Raw genomic sequence first — 22,058 nt, forward strand, 5'->3', positions numbered from 1 at the left:
CACCTAGAAGGACAAGAGCAGCAGGCACATGGGAACAACACCACCTGCACATTCCCCTCCAAGTCACACACCATCCCGACTTGGAAATATGTCATTGTCGCTGGGTTAGGGTTAGGGTCAAAATCCTGGAACTCCCTACCTGAAAGCACTGTGGGAGAACCTTCACCACACGGACTGCAGCGGTTCAGGAAAGCGGCTCACCACCACCTTCTCAAGGGCAATTAAGGATGGGCAATAAACGCTGGCCTTGCCAGCAATGTCCACATCCCATGAATGAATAAAAAAAAAGCTCAATGGTATGCTGCTTAAGCTGTAAATTACGGAATGAGTAAACTTCTGAAGGATAGATCTTGGCAATTGTATTGCATATTTAGCGATAATGCTGCACTATCCCATACCAGCATCAACCATGCAATAATAACAAACATTAAAGGAGTGACACGTGTGTGACATCAATATGTGCTGCACGGTATACTATGGGGCAGCTTTCTACTCTGGGCTGTATTTATAGTGCAGGTGGACTGTATTTATATGTATGTTGTTTCATAGCAATATGAAAAATGGCAGCAACAGTAAGAAATTTGTAGATGAGGCAGTTTCAGACTGTGAGTACTAGACATTGCTTGTATTATAAATACAGTCCACAGTAGAAAGTTGCTTCAAGGTAGTGCAGCACATATTAATGTCATATATATGTCACTCCTTTGTTCCATGTTATTACTCTCAAGTACAATACAGGGAGATCCTAAGACTGTAATCATCAAACCCTCCCCTCCCCCCGCGAAATCTGCTACAAATGGGTAGTTTGGAGTCGGCTCACTTTGATCCAAAATAGTACTGAAATTTTAGTACTGAGTGATTATTTTTAGTTCAGCATTAGGCTGAATAACTATTTTTATTTCCAAACTATTTTACACCATCTGACCATTGCTGAGGTAAAACATTGGGCCGGAAACTGCTTTAAAAAGAACAGAGCTTACCATTGTTCGTGGCCAAATGGTAGAGCAAATTCCGGTGTTCACAATGGCACGGACAAACGCGGAAATCCGGAACTTGCTCTTCTTGGTTTGCCGGAGATCTGACATCTTTGCCTTAAAGGGATATCGCCGGCTGCAATCAACAGAATCAATGGACCAGCGCCAACTTGCCCTACTGCCCAGCTGGAAACGAACTAATATCGCCACAAAACAGGTACGCTTAAATATACCAGGTCTAAACTAAGTTTTAACAGTCTTAATGACTGCCAAACAACTAAAAATTAACTTTTAAAAATGTGGAGTCTCATTACTCCTTATTTTAATAGTTTTTAGTCATTAAAATTTTTTTAAAATTAAAAAATTAAAACATTTTTTAAAACTTTCCTTCTGGCTCTTTTATTTAATTCAATTATTTCTTACCCTCTCTTTTTTACTGTCTGTAACTGTTTTTCCAAATGATTTTATTGTTGATGGTTTTTACGTTGCAGCTTGTACTTCAAGGTTTTGACTCCTCGCAGCTTTTCAAGGATGCTGCAATCTGATTGATTGAGGGGAAAGATCGATCCTCTCACTTCTTCTATGGGTCCTAGCTTCACTGGTGCTAACGCTGGGCTCGTCTCAGCTTCCTAGTAGAGAAAGTGCTGTCCTATTAGAGGAAGTGCTGGCAGTAAAGACCATGGTAAGTTAGTGGGTGAGTATAAATTAACGGAGTTGCGAGCACTGTTCGCTCGTGGCTCAGAGCAATTTATGGGCCTTTAAGTATTTTTGTTCCTATACGTTGTATAAGAAAAATCACCAAACACCAGTTCTCCTCACAAAATGGCTGGAATTGCCGTGGCAAATTGTTAAATGACTGTGGGATGCTTGCATTCCATAGAGACTTCCTGGCAATGAAAAGATACATTCATCTTGTACATATTTCTCCTTCTGGGACTCATGTCTCCGGTGCTTATAAAAAGAGTAGTGCCAGATGGAATATACTATAACTATCAACTACTACTACTGGTTTATGGTACTGGTCGTGTTTTCATGGGAAATCAGTGTGATGCAGTGTGCAACCGTGCCTCATATTCCTTATAGAAGTAGGAATGAACAGTTCTTTTTATCTCTGTCACAGTCTGTATTAGAATAATTAATGCTACCATCCCATTTATCTGTAAAGTGTTTTATTCATTTAAAATTAAAATGTAAACAGCTAAGCTTCATATAGCCAAAAGGCTTTGCAGTACCCAAGGCTAAAAAGTTGGTTGTAAATGTTAATTTGGATCTCCAATGACTGTTATGTAACCAGTTATAACAACTATTTTTGTCCAATTATAAATACTCTAATTTTAATTCATTTTTTAAACAACTTAACAGAATTATTGTACAAGAGCATAAGAACAAATGTCATTATATATTCATTGCAATATCCAGGCTACTGATCTGACATTAGCCTGAACTGGATAAATGAGAAGGGTTCCACAATCTCCTTATTCATATAAATGTAAAACAATCTTGAAGCATTATCTACAAGCCACAGAGTTTAGAATAAAGCATTGACAAAAAACAGCACACTATTTTTCCAAGCAAATTTCATTTTCCTGCTTTCTAAAATGAATTTCCGTTTTGTCTGTCATATTTCTACCTTTACCCTGTCCACTTCGAGCTGTGAGGGGGGGCCTAGACTAAGCAACGGACTTCTCCATGCTCAGTATCAATGCTGCTATGCATTGCTATTAAGAAGCGTGAACTTTGCCAAACAGGGTAGGTTATTCTGAACATTCCACCCCTCCAGCACTCTGCCATCCTCTAGTGTCTTGGTAGAGAACCAACAAATTTTAAAGGATATAAAATGTCAATCTGGATTTGGACCCCTGAATTCGAGCCCAAAACTCCATTGTTTTTCCACTGAGTAGCAGAATAAGTGATTGCACCCACAATTACCTATATGGTGAGTTTTTGTCAGTTAGTGGCATCAGGGGTCGATATGGAATGAAGGCCGATGCTGCGTCAGAAAGGGAGGTTAAAAAAAGTAATCTTAAACCAATTCCCGCACACCTCCCTTTTGGCAAAGGTCACCTCGCTGTCCCTTTAGTAGAAATATGCAGGATGGGCGGAGACATAAAAAAAGAGAGAAAATAACTGAAAAATATGTTTTTTTAAGTTATTACTTTAACCTGACATTTTGGTTATTTTTATTGACTTGGCCCCACTATTCTCAGGCTCTGAAGTGTTCTCTATAGGTGATGAAAAATTCTCAGGTAGGGAAGGGCTAAAACAGCAATAAATATAGGTTCTTGTTCATTTATATGCTGACTTATGTTTAGATTCTACTTGTCTCTATTTGTCAAATGTAAATAATGGACAGATGACAAATAATTAGAGTGGTAAACTGGAAGAATGCAAGAGACTGTAGGAGGAAATAGTTAGGTTAAGAGTGTGGGCAGATACGGGGCAATTGAGACTCCATATAGATAAATGTGAAATTTTGGGAAAACAGAGATCGCAAAAGACCACAATAGGTAAAGTTCTCAATGGAGTGGTGGAACAGAAAGGTCTAGTACTACAGACACACAGATCATTAAAAGCAAGATTGCAAGTGTAAAACATCATTAAAAGGGCAAATGGGATCCTGGGCTTAATATGTATTAACATTGAATACAAACGCAAGGAGATGTTGACGAATCTGTAGTAAATGTTAGTTAGACCATAGCTAATGTGTCTAGTTTTGGGCACTCCATTACAGAAAGAATATTGGAATATGGAAATTGTGCAAATTTAATTCACTGGGATGATGACAGAGGTGGGAGAAATCTAGGGCTGTATTCATTGGAGCAAGAGAAGGTTGAATGCCGATCTAATGGTCAAAATGATCAAAGTTTTGAAAGGACTTGAGAGGGTAAATAATGGAAGATTATTTTCACTGGTCAGTGAATCAGTAACAAGAGGGCATAAAATTAGGATTAGAATTAACTGCATGAATGAGGATATTAGATTTTTTTTTCCCTGCAAAGGGTTTTTAGAATATAGAATACATTACCAAAAGTAACTTTTGAAGTCAAGTCATTCACAAGTTTTAAGACATAATTAGTTAAACAATTGAAGAAGAAAACTATTAAAGGGTATGGAGAAAGAGCAGGGAATGGAGAAAGCAATGGGTATGGGGAGAGAGCAGGAATATGGTATTGAGATAGAGGATCAGCCATGATCATATTGAATGGTGGAACAGGCTCGAAGGGCCGAATGGCTTCCTCCTGCTCCTATTTTCTATGTTTCTATGTTTCTAAATTGAATTAAGTGGATAGCTCTAATGTGGAGCTGGCACAAGTACAGGCACAATGGGTCAAATTGCCTTCTTCTGTGCTAAAGTTTCAATGGGGGAGATTTCCTACTCTTGTGCTTGTGGCATCTGTTCGGGACACACATTGTGAAATCTGCGATGCTAAGCCCGTGGTTTTCTGCCCATTAAAATTAATTTCCTGCTGGGAGCACTGAAGCAGAAAATCTTCCCTAATAATTCTAAAAGCTACTGGTTAAAATTACAGAGACTTAAATGCTAATCAGAAAAATGTAAACATGGAGGGACAAATTAGAGCTCACGATGAGATATGCACAATTACATAGAAGCCTCTTTCATGTATTGTAAATCAGACCTTGCATTCATTCATGCATAACCAACATACCATATACGCACACGTTTACACACCTTATTTACACATACACCCTATATATATATAGAAATATAGGCAAACATATATTTGTGCACACATACTCCTTGCACTTACACACCAGAATTTTCCCTTGGACTGTAAAGCATCAGCGGGACAGGAAATGCAATGCAGGGGACAGCATATCGTATCAGGGAATTGTTATTTCCTGCATTTGTGAGGTACTTTTTCTTAAAATTTTTTTTTAACAAATTCTCAACACCAATGGTTTGACGTGACATTTAGAAATATATGTGTGAGAGCATGACAGTTTAAATTTCAATCAGTTTCACACCCTAATGCGTAAGACTTGACAGGTCTGAAACATTCACCATCAACAGCTTTTGGATCTGTACATTGTCTCCTCATAAAGTTCTAAAGGATATTTCAGCATATCTTTCACTCTGCAGTTTTTAAAATTCTGTGTGTTAAATTGGCCCAACATTCACTCTACCTTTCACTGGTGAATCCACATCTTCATACAAGCTGTAAGTATAACTAGAAGGAGCATAATTTGTGATTCACTGCGTGATTCAATGCTCATTTTTTGCTTCATTTAACTCTTTATCTTTCTGCTGTCCATTGCTGTTTGACAGCTTAGTTGGTGTTTTCAACCATTATTTAAGATGAAACTGTGGGTTACAATTGATGAAAATCTATTATGTGGCAATCACAGTATTTGCTTAGCCTTTTCAATTATTGCAAATGTTGCCTGTACCACACCTCTTTTACCTTGTTTACTTTGGGAAATATAAATTGCATTCACGCTCTAATTTTTCTGAATCTATCATCCGTTGACACAATATTTTTTTTTTTGCAAAGGGTTTATGTCCAAATACTTACTTTCAAAAAATTCTTGGACAAAGTTCCACACAAAAGGCCGCTACTTAAGCTTAAAGTGAAGAGAAAATCTAGGAATGGATATGAAATTAGCCAAAGGAAGTTACGGATGCTTCTTGCTTCTTCAATTTCAAAGGGATGAGAACAGATCTGGCCCGGGTAAATTGGAATCAAAGATTGGTTGGCAAAGCTGTAATTGAACAGTGGGCAGCCTTTAAGGAGGAGATGGTTTGGTGCAGTCTAGGCACATTCCCACGAGGCAGAAAGGTAGGGCAACTAAAGCCAGATCTCCCTAGATGACAAAAGAGAGAGTGAGTAAGATGAAACTGAAAAAAGGGGTTTATGACAGATGTCAGGTTGATAACACAAGTGAGAACCAGGCAAAATATAGAAAGTTCAGAGGGGAAATGAAAAAGGAAATAAGAGAGGCAAAGAAAAAGTATAAGAATAGATTGGCGGCTAACATATAAAAGGGAATCCAAAAGTCTTCTACAGGCATGTAAACAATAAACGGGTAATAAGAGGTAGGGCCGATTAACAACCGTAAAGGAGATCTACTCACGGAGGCAGAAGGGATGGCCGAGGTATTAAATGAATACCTTGCATCTGTCTTTACCAAGGAAGAAGATGTTGCCAGAGTCTTAGTAAAGGAAGATATAGTTGAGATACTGGATGGGCTAAAAATTGATAAAGAAGAGGTACTTGAAAGGCTGGCTGTACTTAAAGTAGATAAGTCACCCGGTTCAGATGGGATGCATCCTTGGTTGTTGAGGGAAGTAAGGGTGGAAATTGTGGAGGTACTGGCCATAATCTTCCAAACAACTGGAGTGGAGCCAGAGGACTGGAGAATTGCAAATGTTACACCCTTGTTCAAAAAGGGTGTAAGGATAAACCCAGAAACTATAGGCCAGGAGGTTTAACCTCAGTGGTGGGGAAACTTTTAGAAATGATAATCCGGGATAGAATTAACAGTCATTTGGACGAGGGTGGATTTGTTAAAGGCAAATCGTGTTTAACTAATCTGATAGAGTTTTTTGATGAGGTAACAGAGAGGGTAGATGAAGGCAATGCAGTTGATGTGGTGTATACGGACTTTCAAAAGGGGTTTGATAAAGTGCCGCATGGTAGGCTTATCATCAAGACTGCAGCCCATGGAATAAAGGGAGCAGTAGCAACATGGATACAGAATTGGCTAAGGGACAGGAAACAGAGAGTAGTGGTGACCGGTTATTTTTTGGACTGAAGGGAGGTGTACAGTGGTGTTCCCCAGGGGTCAGTGCTGGGACCAGTGCTTTTCTTGATATATATTAATGACTTGGACTTGGGTGAACAGGGCACAATTTCAAGATTTGCAGATGACACAAAACTTGGAAGTGTAGTGAACAGTGAGGAGGATAGTGATAGACTTCAAGAGGATATAGACAGGCTGGTGGCATGGGCAGACATGTGGCAGATGAAATTTAACGCAGAAAAAATCAAAGTGATACATTTAAGTAGGAAGAATGAGGAGAGGCAATATAAACTAGAGGGCACAATTCTAAAAGGGGTACAGAAGCAGAGAGATCTGGGGGTATATGTGCACAAATCGTTGAAGGTGGCAGGGCAGGTTGAGAAGGGGGTTAAAAAACAATACGGGATCCTGGAGTATTGTGTCCAGTTCTGGGCACTGCACTTTAGGAAAGATGTGAAGGCCTTAGAGAGGGTGCAGAAGAGATTTACTAGAATGATTCCAGCGATGAGGGACTTCAGTTATGTGGATAGACTGGAGAAGCTGGGGTTGTTCTCCTTGGAACAAGAAGGTTGTGAGGAGATTTGATAGAGGTATTCAAAATCATGAAGGGTCTAGACAGAGTAGACAGAGAGAAACTGTTCCCATTGGCAGAAGGATCAAGGACCAGAGGACATAGATTTAAGGCGATTGGTAAAAGAACCAAAAGTGACATGAGGAAAAACTTTTTTACACAGCGAGTAGTTAGGATCTGGAATGCACTGCCCAAGGGGGTGGTTGAGGCAGATTCAATCATGGCCTTCAAAAGGGAACTGGATAAGCACTTGAAAGGAAAAAAATTGCAGGGCTACTGGGAAAGGGCACGGGAGTGGGACTAGCTGGATTGCTCTTGCATAGAGCCAGCGCCGACTCAATGGGTTGATTGGCCTCCTTCCGTGCTGTGACCTTTCTATGATTCTATGAAAGAGCGACTTTGGAATGGGGCGAAGGGAACTCCTGAGTGAAGTGCAAATGAGATTGGTGCTGGGATCCGTAGTGTTACTAATTTACATGAATGACTTGGGTTTAGAAGCTCACAGAAAACTGTTCAAATTCATGCATAATACCAAACGGGCAGAGGCAATTCCATTCGATGAGGCAGCTCTGCAACAATAAAATGTGTTCATCAAAAAACGTAAGTCAGCAGAACAGTGGCAGATGAAAATGAAGGCAGTGAAGTACTACACATAGGAAGAATCAATTAGCAGGAAAGGTAGTCTATAAAACAAAATTGAAAGTGTTTTAGGTCCCTTAGTAGACCTGGTGCTCAACAGCTCTGAAATTGCAGTGAGTCCACAAAATTTGTGGGCCAGGATTTACTGCCCATCCCTGGTTGCCCAGAGAAGATGCTGGTTGACCGTTTTCTTGAACCACTGCAGTCCACGTGGTGAAGGTACTCCAAATTTTTGTGGCAGTTTGATATAACTGAGTGGCTTGCTAGGCCACTTCAGAGTCAACCAGATTGGTGTGGGACTAGAGTCACATACAAGTCAGACTGGGTAAGGTTGACAGGTTAAACGACATTAGTGAACGAGTTGGGTTTTTACATGGTCATTTTTACTGATACCAGCTTTTTATTTCCAATTTTTAAAAAAACTGAATTCAATTTCTCAAACTGTCAGAGAGGAAATATGAATGAACTCTTGTTCTGATCTAGATTATTAGTCCAGATTTCTGGTTTAGTAGTCCAGTAACATAACCACTGCACTACCGTACCCTGAATGCACATAGGTGTACAGAATTCAGGGATAGAGTATAACATCGGTAGTTGTAGGTTACTACATTTTGCTACGTTAAGTCCACTATATAAATACAAGTTGTTGTTTTTGTTAAAGGTGAAAGGAATAGAGAGAGACTTGGGATGTCAGTGATTGATCCCAAAAGGTTCAAACTCAGTATCGGGTGGTTGTAGCCAAAGAGAACAGGCTTCTGGGCTATATTGCACGGACTGTTCAGTATAAAACTAGGGCCACAATAACAGGGTTATATCAGTCTTTAATGAGATCTCATCCAGAGTTTTGTGTATCTTTTGGTACCTCCACCTTGAGGAAGGCATTTTGGATCTAGAGAACAAGGAGGATCCTGGGTCTAAGTGCATTTAACTAAGGAAATAAACTGAATGACATGGGGTTTGCTGGAGAGGCGAGTAGACTTAGAGTGGATTTGATCCAGATCTTCAAAATTGTCATTTATAACATGGGCTTTTATAACATGCAGGTAGATAGATTGTTTGAGGTGATAGAGCCAGGTAGAACTAAAGACCACCTATTTAAATTGAGGAAGCAAGGAGTCAAGTTGAATGTGCAGAAGTTTTCTTTTTCACCAAGGGTAATTGCCCTTGGAATAACATTCTGGAGGTGGCAGTGAAGACTGACTTCTAGCGGTCCTTTAAAAAAGCATTCATTTTAGGAAAAACTACAAGGTCACCACAGAGAGAAGGTGAGATTTTATGTAATAACCAATAAATAGGGGCCTCCTGGGACTTGTCTGATTGCCCTTGAGGGGTCGGAGAGGAATTTTTGACAGGAGGTTTCCTGAATGGGTTTCTGTGTGTTGTTGCCTCTTTGAGGAGATGGGGTGGGGGGTGATCCTAAGTGTATGTGATAGTGGTAAGGAGCTGGTCTGGGACATATAGGAATGGGCTATAGACTACATGGCACGTTTCTACCGCTGTCTTGATTGATGACGCTGCTGCTGCCTGACTTGTTAAATTTAATCATTAGAACAGAGGGAATGTTCTGCTTTTGGTAGTGTTATTCTCACCTGAATGAGTACAAAAAGAAAGAGGAATACAGACACAATTTATATTTCAGTGGATGATTAATTGTCTGATTTTAAATAATCTTCCGGGAGCTATGATAGTTCATATCAATGTTTAAAGCTCAAGATTTCTTTTCAAGAATTCAGAACCAATCAGACAATTAGTAATTTCATTGCTGATAAGATCTGTGGTACAAATATCAAAAATGATAATTCACACATGTGAAACAGTTAGCATCAGAGTACAGGTTTGCGGAACTTGTTTAAAGACATGTTTAAGATTGTGCTAGGATTTTAGCACTGCATGTTGATTTAGCAAATGTAGCTACAGATACAGCGCCTTCCAATCATTCTCTGATTCATGCAAAGGTTCAGGAGAATTCATTCACATGCATGGTGCTCATGAATGATGGATCTTACATAGTTTTGAAAAATTGTTGTAACTCACCTTGAGCTATCCTCTGTGTATTTCTGCAGATTTAGAAGAGGAGCAACCTCTTGAACCATTTGCTAAACTAATGCGATCTCAGAAGACCAGCCTCCTCGTATTGTAGAGGCAATGTCACAGATCTTTGTACGCAGAACCAGTCTGATTTCATGACTTCCAGTTAATTGAACTGCTGCATCTTCCAAACCTCATTTGTGTCCTCTGGCCAACTAAACTGTTTAATTACTGACTTGCGGCTATGTGAACTTTCAATTATCTGAAATAATTTGTTGTCTGTGGAGCCGTTTAGATAATAGGAGTACTGTGTACTTATTCAAGCCTGTAGGTGTTACATGAGATAAAGGCCTGGTACACTGCCAGAAGTTAGTGCCCTGGATGGAGAAATTAAGGAATTGCTCATATGTATTTTCTGTTTTGTGCTACAAGAACCACAAAGTTGACGTAACAAGTGTAATCCAGGAAGGTTAACAGTAACTGTGCCCAATGTGTGAAATTGTGGCTGTAAAAAGATGCCTGTTTTTCATAACGATAAGTAGGACACAATAGTAGAATAGTAAACCTTTATAAAGGGAGATGCAGCCATGTAAACCACAAGGGGAAAGTTTTGTGACTAGATCTACAGCAGCCTTGCTGCACATCCTTGGTAGATGGAGGGGTGGGAAGAAGCAGGAGCCTGCTAAACATTACGCGCACTTCTCAAGGATGGCCCTTGAAGTTAATCCAGCTTCATATTGTTACCGCACAAATTGGAATGCTTATTTGCTGCAACTGTTCTTTCAGATAGGTGGAGTAGATGCAGAAAAGGAGGAAAAATGTGAGCGAGCGCAAAATCCTGCCTACTGACTGTCATTTAATATGAAAGCGTGAGCAAATGGAGGCAGTGCAATTTGCCTACAGTGGAGCAGGAAGAAAGTGAGCAGAGCCATTTCTTGGAGTGGGGATACCGGGGGAAGTGGCCCTACTCCATTTTCCTTCTTTATCTGCCCTGGGACTGCCTGAAAATGGGCAGCACTACGAAAGAAAATCAACCCTATCATTTCAGTTCTATTTACACGATATATCACTTCTGTTTGAGTCATGTGGAAAGAGGTAAGTTTTATGAGTCAGTACTCCTAACATGGAGCTTCATTCGACAAGGGGGCAGATCAGACAATCTGGTGCAGTGCACCCAATTCATGACCATCCCAATTTTCTGATTATTAATTTTAATGACCATAAAAGTAAAAGGGTCATGAACCAAGTGCGCGGACCTATGTGCTAAATTTTTTGGTCTACTATTCCAGCGAGTGAGGGTCCACAGCAGAAGCACTAACTTGGAATGTTTACCCCCCATTTCATGCAGTATCACGTTTCAGTTTGAGGCATGTGACATGTTTCTGTTTCCTCTTCAATACTGATTACCTCTGCTTTCAGATATCTTCCACTATTTTTTAATATATTCTGTATGTTATTTTGAAGCCATGTGATTTTAGGGATAAACTCACTGAGGCCTGCACTGTATTTTCTATTTCTTTGAATGCATTTTTATGGCATCAGTTTAAGTTACATTAAAAACTGTAAACCTTCCATGATTGGGGCAGAGTTTCCGCTAGATTGCATTGGTTTTATCAGCCGTTCCCGGCCGAATCAGCGCATAAGATCGATGAATTTCTATTTACGCTGGGCGTAAATTACATTCAGCATAATTCGAGTTTCTGCAATCTTTAGCGCTGGTTCAAGAATCATTATGCTGAAGCCGGCCCCGCCCACAAAATTGGCAACGCCCCCTGAACGAAATAACGAGGTGGGCGAGTTTCCACCGATTACGGCCACAGGGAGGGCCGTTTGAGGAGGGTCTTTGAATTAAGCTTGTTTTCTTAGGCGTACAGGCACTAGTAGGCATGTTTTAAACGTTACATGTTAAATATTTGATTTACGAACAAACTGTTGAAAGTAGTACCAATGAAAGTAGTAAATGGTTCATTATAGTTTTTTTATGTCATTTTCAGTGGAGGACTGGACACTTATTAAAAATGCTGTTCATGATTTTGAACATCTCTATCAAATCTCCCCTTAACTTTCTCTGTTCTAAGGAGAACAACCCCAGCTTCTCAGTCTCTCCACAAAAAAGAAGTCCCTCATCCCTGGCACCATTCTAGTACATCTCTTCTGCACCTTCTCTAAGGCCTTTGGCATCCTTCCTAAAGTGTGGTGCCCAGAATTGAACACAATGCTCCAGCTGAGGCCTAACCAGTGTTTTATAAAGGTTTGGCATAACTTCCATGCTTTTGTACTCTAAGCCTCTATTAATAAAGCCCAGGATCCCATATGCTTTTTTAACAGCTTTCTCAACTTGTCCTGCCACCTTCGAAGATTTGTGTACGTGCACCCGCAGGCCTTTGTTCCTGTACCCCTTTTAAAATTGTACCATTGAGTTTATATTGCCTCTCCTCATTCTTCCTACCAAAATGTATCACTTCATACTTCTCTGCATTAAATTTCACCTGCCTTGTGTCTGCCCATTTCACCAGTCTGTCTATGTCCTCCTGAAGTCTATTACTATCCTCTACATTGTTTACTACATTTCCGGGTTTCGTGTCATCTGCAGACTTTGAAATTATTCCCTCTATACCCAAGTCCAGGTCATTAATATATATCAAAAAGAGCAGTGGTCCTAATACTGACCCCTGGGAACACCACTGTAAACTTCCCTCCAGTCTGAAAAACAATCGTTCACCACTACTCTCTGCTATCTGTCCCCTAGCCAATTTTGTATCCACGCTGCCACTGTCCCTTTAATCTTACGGGCTTTAATTTTGATAACAAGTCTATTATGTGGTACTTTATCAAAGCCTTTTGAAAGTCCATATACACAACATGAACCAATCTACCCTCATCAACCCTCTCCGTTACTTCATCAAAGAACTCAAGCAAGTTAGTCAAACACGATTTTCCTTTAACAAATCTGTGCTGACCTTCATTTATTAGCCCATAGAGATTATTGTCTCTAAAAGTTTCCCCACCACCGACGTTAGGTTGACTGGCCTTTAATTGCCGGGTTTATCCCTCTATCTTTTTTTGAATATTGTGTAACATTTGCAATCCTCCAGTCCTCTGGTACCGTCCCCAAAGCTAAGGAGGATTGAAAGATTGTGGCCGGAGCCTCCGCAATTTCAACCCTTACATCCTTCAGTAACCTAAGATGCATCCCATTTGGATCAACACATGCAAGTGTCTAAGCAGTAGTTAACAGTACAGAACAAGAATTATATTACCCGTTCCGTTCTGGGTAGAAGATGTGTCTGCTTCTCGCTCCTCTTGCTTCTACACCAACAAAGTCTCAGATTCCTCCAGTTATACCCCAAAAGAATGGAACTGCAGTAGAATATATCCAATCAAATATTTCCCAAAACTACACGTACTTATCCAGATGGGACAGTACCTTGTAATCCCCTTATCTCTCCTTATTCTTAGCACAATGTTCCTTAGTTCCTGCAGTTGATGGATCATCCTATAGGCCTTGAAGCTAATGGGAGTTCTAATGGAAGGAGTGAAGATACCATTGTGTTCATCCCCCTTAGATTGCAGTAACAAGATGCCCATGGCTGTTAGTCATTCTGCAGCTTCAGTAAGTTAATTCAAAAGCAGTCTATTTGGTGACACAGCAATTTCAGCTAGAGCTTTGACTATTTAACCCTTTCATGCCTGGCTCCCCTGAATATCTTTTAAACCAATATTTCTTACAGACCCCACCTTGAGGCCGTGAGAGTCCGACTCTTGAGTCCTCACACAGATCCTATTTTCTTTTGAGTAAAGCTGTGGTTTCTAAGGTCTGCTCTTTACACTTGACCTTCCTCAGGGTCCGCCTCACATATACTAGTAGCATGATTAAAACGATTATCATGATCCCCTGGACGAGCATAAAGCTATATGAGAATAATCTTGCCCACGGATACTGCCCGACATTATTGACTGTTTCCCATCATTCATGATTTGAAAGGGTAAATGTCCTCTTTTCAATGTCAATATTGTGTTGTTTCATTTCAGTCTTTCCATCATAATCTCCAACAGCCATATGGCCTTATCTAACGTTCTCATCTTGTCAGCATCACATACCTATCTGAGCCATTAGCTCTTCTGGTCTAAGTGGGCTGTGGGCTTCCAACTGTCCCAAGAGCTCTAACTTTTGGGTGCAGAGTGTCCTATCTTTGTAGTATTCGGCTGTCAAGGTTGCTCATACGCATCTCTAGTCTTATCTCCTAGTTGTAAATTATCCCACCCCCATGCTGACTCTGTGTTAAACAACTTCAGATGAACCACACCAATTTGTGGGTGCTAAATTGGGCCGTGTAGCGCCCGGTGTTTTGGCTCTACGCAGCCTCTCATGGTTGCGTCTTGGCTGCGCATGCACGTTTCCAGCGTGACGTGCTCCGGACGCCATCTTGGTATAGGAGTTAGCGCACAAATACCGAATGCCGGAAGCATGTAAAGAAAGGAGAAAATGGATAGAGTCAGTGTGCAACGCTGATTTAAAGTGAGAAACACCATTTTGGGACTTAACGCTCAACTCAAAGCACAGTCTTAACCCTGACCACCTGGACGTGTCTTAGAGTGCCTGGAGGACCCCCACCAGCGCTATTTAAAGGGACCATGCAGGATTTACAGGTTTGTGACTGGATTATTGCTTCTGGCTGCCGAAACATTTGGTGTTCTCCTATATTTGAATACTAGGACTAGGGGGCATGGCCTAACCTTTAGAGCCAGAACATGCAGGAGCGAAGTTAGGAAATGCTTCTACACACAAAGGGTGGGAGACGTTTGGAACACTCTTCTGCAATCGGCAGTTGATGCTAGATCAATTGTGAATTCTAGATATGAGATTGATAAATTTCTATGAACCAGGATATTAAGGGATATGGGGCTAAGGCGGGTATATGGAGTTAGGTCACAAGTCCACAATGATCTCATTGAATAGTGGAACAGGCTCGAGGGGCTAAATGCCACTGCCACTTGCTGCCTCCTGATATCCGCCACCTTCTCCTGCAAGAAAGCGGGATGTGTGTCTGGGTGATGTGCCTGTCATGGTTGATTAGCTGCCAGTGTGTGTGGCCTGTGAGTTGTGGGTGGGTGGCTTGAAACAGTGGTAATGTGTAAGGATGAGAGGAAGCATCTGATTGGAAGAGTTGATTACTGATGGAAAGAGTTTGTTGGTATGTGGGTGATGGGGGGTGTAGTGCATGGAGCAGTGGATGAGGCTAATGGTGCAGTTGGTAGGAGACGCCACTTGACAGTTGACCTCACTCACCTTGACCACTCATGTCAAAGCATTGAACTTCTTCCTGCACTGCATCCATATTCATGATAATGTGGACCTGGCATTGACTTCATCCCCCGCTACCTCCCACTGCCTTTTGGGTATATGTCTGGAGGGCCTCTTGCCGCACGCCCCCCCCCCCCCCCCCCCAATGCTGCGGATATAGGATGTCCCTCCTCTGTCCACGTCTTGCACCAAGGCCACTCATGAATCAGCAGAGAACCTTGGTGCAGGCACTCTCGCAGGCCTAGTACAAACTCAGATCGGCAGATTGGTGAGTGCTGGCATGCAGATTGGAGGATGTGGGGTTTAGTGGTGCGCAACCTTTATTCACTGTTTTAACATAATGCATCAGTTTGTAAACATAGGGATGGGAGCTGCATCTGTGTTTTGCATGTACGATGTCTGATCTCTGTTCAGACTCCATGCAGACAGCAGGCTGTTAGTTTCAGCAAATAATAGGTACCGGCTACCTTTTAAGAGATTTTTGGGAGACATCCTGCCTTTAAGAGATTGGAGCTCCCCCTGCTGGTGGAAATTGCAAATTGCATTGAATCCTCATTCAACACTGATTCGAAACGCTACTTGCAGGTAAGCCCTCAGGCCTGACGAAACTCTCGTTCTGCCTGCGCAGAGGCCATCGGGTGTGGGGTAATAACGGATTGTGCTTCCCCGCCCAATAATAGGCCCTATTCAAATTTTCCCCCCCCAGTGTGTCTACCTCATCCTTTATCTCCTGACTTACAAGCTGCTTTTGTTCATACAGAGACAGCAACTTTGTCTCCTCCAGCACCGTCCTCTTGCTAAATACCTAGACGCTATGTGAGATGGGATACTTGACTATGCTCAGTTTAGACCATATTCTTACATCTCCTTCCCTTTGAACCTGAATTAAACCTCTCTGGGTCAATTTTCACCTAACACGTAACTTTGTTTTTGGTCTTGTCTAAGATCACCATGAGTTACAGTTTATTACATAAACACACATAGAAATATACATATCGCTTCTAAGTTTAATTTGGTTAAAATCACACATCGTGATATAGACAAAGAAAATCATAATACATTGTGCACTACAGTGTGCCATATTACCAAGAAATCATGGACTTAAAAGATTCTCCAGCTCTTCATTTACTAATATCCACCTTGTGGATATTTTTCCTCAGTTGTCCCAATTTTATTGTTAACTGAAAGGAACCTAACCCTGAATTTTGGAAATCCAAATTTCTATGACCCTCTTTACTTTAATTTCAATCCCTTTGAATGGTAACAGTGTTTCCTGATTGTTTCATTAATTAGTCTGTTTCTCTATATGGAATACTTTCCTTTATTAGCCAAGGCATAGAATATAAGAGCAGGGTGGTTATGCCAGAACTGTATAAAACACTAGATAGGCCACGGCTGGAGTACTGCATACAGTTCTAGTTACCACATTACAGGAAAGAAGTGATTGTATTGGAGAGGGTACAGAGAAGATTTACGAGGATGTTGCCAGGACTGGAGAATTGTAGCTATGAGGAAAGATTGGATAGGCTGGGGTTGTTCTCTTTGGAACAGAGGAGGCTGAGGGGTGATTTAATTGAGGTGTATAAAATAGATAGGACAGATAGGACCTATTTCCCTTAGCAGAGAGGTCACTAAAAAGGGGGCATAGATTTAAAGTAATTGGTGGAAGGATTAGAGGGGAGCTGAGAAAATCTTTTTCACTCAGAGGGTGGTGGGGGTCTGGAACTCACTGCATGAAAGGGTGGTAGAGGCAGAAAACTTCATCACATTTAAAAAGTACTTGGACATGCACTTGAAGTGCCATAACCCACAAGGCTATGGACCAAGTGCTGGAAAGTGGGATTAGGCTGGTTAGCTCTTTTTTGACTGGCACGGACACGATGGGCCAAATGACCTCCTGTGCCGTAAATTTTCCATGTTTCTATAGAGCATGAGTCAGTGCCTTGTTTAAAAGGTTTCCTCACTCTCCTGATCTACATTAACCATTTCATGTTGTTCTGTTGTCAAGTAACTGAGCATTTCTGATATCCATTCTTCAGTGCATCGTCATCATGCATTTCCACATATTAGTTGCCTCACATGCAACATATCACAGGTATATTAACTTTTTGCTGGCCAGCCTCTTTTTCCTCATGGTATTTCCGAATGTGTTTTCCATGGCACACTTCACATGCCCAGTAAGATTCAATCCTATAAGAGCAGCTGCTCTGTTTCAAGAGTGGTTCCAATAGCTCACCAGGTTGTAGGCCTTTGTAATCATCCTGATCTCCATTTCCAATTGATGGCAACGTACATTTATATCTTTCATGTCCACTGTAACCATCCTTGGACTTTCAGGTTATCTTATCAAAAGATCGGGGGGTGTCTGGAGGTCTTTGCTTCTCTCCCCCTGCAGGGTCCCGATGTCTCAGGTAGTGACCAGGCTATCAAATACAGTTTTCTCATTGTTCAGTGTAGGCAAGGACACAAATATCTCTAAGAGAAAACCATCAATCATTCTCAACTACACTTTCCTGACTTTCACTAGATTGAACATTTACACCAGGTTGATATCTTTAGTAAATCATGCCCAGGTGATTTATGTTACTCATGGATGCACTGACACATCTTTCCCTAACCCCTTTGGTTTGATTCCCAAAATTCACCCATAATCGCCTAGGGCGATGACCTCAGAAAAATTCCCATTTGGTGGTGTAATTGCCCTGTCTCTATCTTATGTTCTCAATCACTTCCTCTCATCCAATTTTACACATCCCATTATGTGACCATTTCATTTCCTTCATGAGCACTGGAGGAACTTTACTGTCCAATACAATATTTACCGTCTGGTCCAATATCAGTACATTTTTGGTATATTTTACTTAAATTGTTCTTGGACTGCTTTTCATTTCCCAAAATATCCCGTTACATTGTGCCTGAGTCCATTCCACCATTTCAAAACTATCCCAATTCCAGAGAGCAGTATTGTTGGACTGACAGGACTTGTCAATCGATAATTTTATTCCTCCCCCACCAAAATATTTTCTTCCTTGATACACAGCACTGGGCAGGAACCACTTAGACTTGACTCCTTTTATTTTAAAATATCATTTGATTATCCCCTTAAACTACAGGTAAATTTTCCCTTCTTGAGTGCTTGAACAGCAACTCATATCAATTTATCTTATCAATTCCAATTTCTGAAACAAATTATGCCCAGTCTTGGTGGTTTTACGTTTGAGAGAGAAGTGCTTGTAATTACTTTTGGATGTAACTCCCATATCCTCTCCCTCGAGCACTCTGTCTTGAAAATCAGTAAATAACCCTGAATGCATTTAAGCTGAGCCTTAGAGAGGCAAGGGGCCCAATATTAGGAGGGCGGCGGGGGGTCGACTGGGCGCGTGGGTAACGCCCCCAGTGAAATCGGGGTGCTCAGCACGGAATCGCAGGATAATTGGATCCACTTACCTTGGCTTCCAGGTTTCGCGCTGGAAAGCTGCGCAGCGGGCGGACTGCGCATGCGCAGCATAGACTGTCAGCTGGAGAAGCCCTATTTAAAGGGGCAGTCCTCCACCAACTGATGCTGCAGGAAATAGGAAAAATTACAGCAAGGAGCAGCCCAGGGGGAAGGCTGCTCCCAGGTTTAATGATGCCTCACTCCAGGTGTTATTGGATGGGGTGAGGAGGAGGGGGAGGACAGAGATCTTACCTCCCTCGGCGGGCGGGAGGAAGCAGCCTGTGCCGCCACGGAGGCCTGGCTCGAGGTGGCAGAGGAGGTCACCTGCACCACCAACATATCGCGCACCTGCATACAGTGCAGGAGGTGCTTCAATCATCTAAGTAGGTCAGCCAAAGTGAGTGCACTTACTCATTCCCCAACACTCCGTCTGCCACATTACCGTCCCCACCCCACATCTCCTTCTGCACTGCCAACACTACTCTATCATGTCACTCCTTACACCCACTCAAAGCTCATCCTCATCTTACCTGCACTTACTCACCTGGCCAGTACTCATCCCGCCACTACCACTCAACCCAATCCTCATACAATCTCATGGCTCTATCTCATTCTCACCCTCTCATGCATCTCTTTCATGGTCAGCCTCACTCAACCTGCCACTACCTGTGCTCCAGCCACAGGGCATGCATCACATATGTGCAGTAGGCAGCGTAAGGCAAACGTGTTGTGAGCATGAAGGGGATGCACAAGGGTGTTTGAGGGTTTGTCATGGTTTTTACCTATATTTAATTTCTGATCAACTCACACGACATATATTGTCACCACTACTGCCACGTCTTTGCGAATCTTGTCTGGTTTGTGCAATAATGCCCTTTCCTGAGGATCACCATGAAGGCCCACAACTGATGCCACCCATTGTGTCACTGCATCTTTTTGTGCAGATGACTGAGAGACGTCAGCATGTCCCCGGTGGCACTCTGGAAGGATGCGGAGGAGAAGTTGTTGAGGGCACTGGTGACTTTGACAGCGACAGGTAAGAAGATGGTGCTCGGGCCAGCTGGGAGCAGCTCGGCATGAAGGAGGCTGCAGATGTCCACGACTGCATGTCAAGTGACTCTGAGCCTCCGTGTGCACTGCTGCTTAGAGAGGTCCAGGAAGCTGAGCCTCAGTCTGTAGACCCTGTGGCGAGGGTAGTGCCCTCTGCGACGCATCTCTCTCTGCCATTGCCCTCCCTCCTGCTGTGCAGGTGGATGTGTCACAGCACTGTGTTGTGGGGCTCCACGTGTCAGAGGTGGACGACGTGGCCGGCGAGGCTGGTGATGCTGTTCATCCTCCGAGGAGGTCATGACTGCAGCTACGGGGGCCCCCATCCGGAAGATGTACATTTGAGGGGGTCCGCAAGGTAGGTAAATGTGTCTGGTCACCGGGGTAAGTGTGCAAGTTTGTGAATTTTATTGTTAGGAGGAGGGTGGTGGAGGCCAAACTTTGTCTAAAGTGACAGAGTGGCCTCCTGCAATGAGTGAGGGTCTCCTCCCCCCACCACCTGTCAAATGGACCTTTGCAGCTGCCACAGGCTGATGGCTGCAACACGTCCATTTGAACTGGGAGTGTTTCCCCCAGTACGGGAAACAGTCTCCGTTCATTGCAAAATCCCACCCCTCCTAAAATGTTATGTTAATCAGGTCTGTAAATGACCTGAAATACCTTAATGATTACTTTAAGTGGCACCCCACTGGCTTTAATTGCCGGCGGGAGTCCCACGTGCGGGGGCTGCGCGCGCATCACTGGGGAACCCGGAAGTGGGCGGGTTGGAGCCGGGCTCCAGACCCACCCCGGGAATCCTGGATTTTCGCAGCCCCCCCACCGCGAACGCACCCGCTCGGGGTGTGAAAATCGAGCCCAAAATCTCAGTCCAAATTGTCACCATGCTGTGATATTGGATATCTGCTGATGTCTGCAGATAAGGTCTTAAATTCTTCACTGGACTGTTTCCTGCACCAACACTTCTCCAGCAAAGATTACACCGTAACTTTGTGAAACCATTTGTATGTCAAAGAACTACTCTTAGTAATCCTGTACCGTTAACACTTATGCGGTCCCGAAAACCGTAGTTCCCTGTGTAAAAGGAAAGAATAACAGGAAATTCGTTGCAACTTTTCTTGAGAGCCCAAGGGGTTAATTTGTCAATTCATGATTTCCTTTTGTCACCATGGGGAAATAGACACTTAAATTCAGAAACTTGAAAATCTTACACGCTTAACTAAAGCACTATGCCAGAAGAACATGGGAGAGCCTTTCTCTCTCTCTCTCTCTCTCTCTCTCATTAAGGGACAATAAAGCTGCTTCTGAGTCAACAGATTAAGATGCTTGGAAGTTCAGGGGTGGGGAGGAATCAATCACAATAGCACTTTATTTTTAGCTGTAATGTCATTAAAATAAAAATGCTTTAAAGAAGTTCAAATGGATTTTTTTTCAAAAAGTCTTTGTGCTTTTATAACTGTGATAACTTGCACAAAGATCCTAATACAATTAAACTCTGGATAATACATTTCAGTTTCTCTAACTTTAAAATTTTCAAACATGAGCCATGAAGGCACAAAAGATTTACCAATTTTTATCCATCCTTAGTAATTGAAAATCCATCAAAAACAGCAGAAATCAATAATATTTCCTTCTTTTAACTTTAAACTTTCAATGAAACAATTCTGCAGTACAATCTAACTACTCCAGATCGTTATCACAGAGCTCGCAGAGGTCTTTTAACCATTCTTTTTTCCTCTTCATGGTTACTTTGGTTTGACCACCATCAATCACAAGATCAACGGGCAAGTTTGCTAACAGCTAACTGTTAACTAACTGTACATTTCAGTGTACCATAAAACATGATTAAATAAATAGTTACTTAAAATGTCCCAATATTTTAACACATCAATTCATGCTCACCAATACTCAACACAATTTAAACTTGAAATCACTCGATAATTACTTCAAATCATTAAGCATTTAAGAAATTCAAAATGCTAATTTGTTATATATATGATAATTCCATGTCCGGAATTAGAAATCATCACATAAATTATCACAACCAGAATTTCACCGTGGCCACAATAGAAGTCTGTTTTTCATAATTTAATAGATTAATTAACCTCAATAACTCCAATTTTAATTCAGCAATATCAGAATTAAACACAAGACAAAACAGATAAAGTTATCAATATAGCAAATACTTACTAAAACCCAGTTAATTACATCATCTTTCATTTCATTTTTTCTTCAGACACGCCTTTTCGACAACCTGTAAAAATACTGAATCAAACTGCTTTCACAGCTAAACAAAAT

The sequence above is a fragment of the Heptranchias perlo genome, chromosome 3 (assembly GCF_035084215.1).
Source record: "Heptranchias perlo isolate sHepPer1 chromosome 3, sHepPer1.hap1, whole genome shotgun sequence".
NCBI lineage: Eukaryota > Metazoa > Chordata > Chondrichthyes > Hexanchiformes > Hexanchidae > Heptranchias > Heptranchias perlo.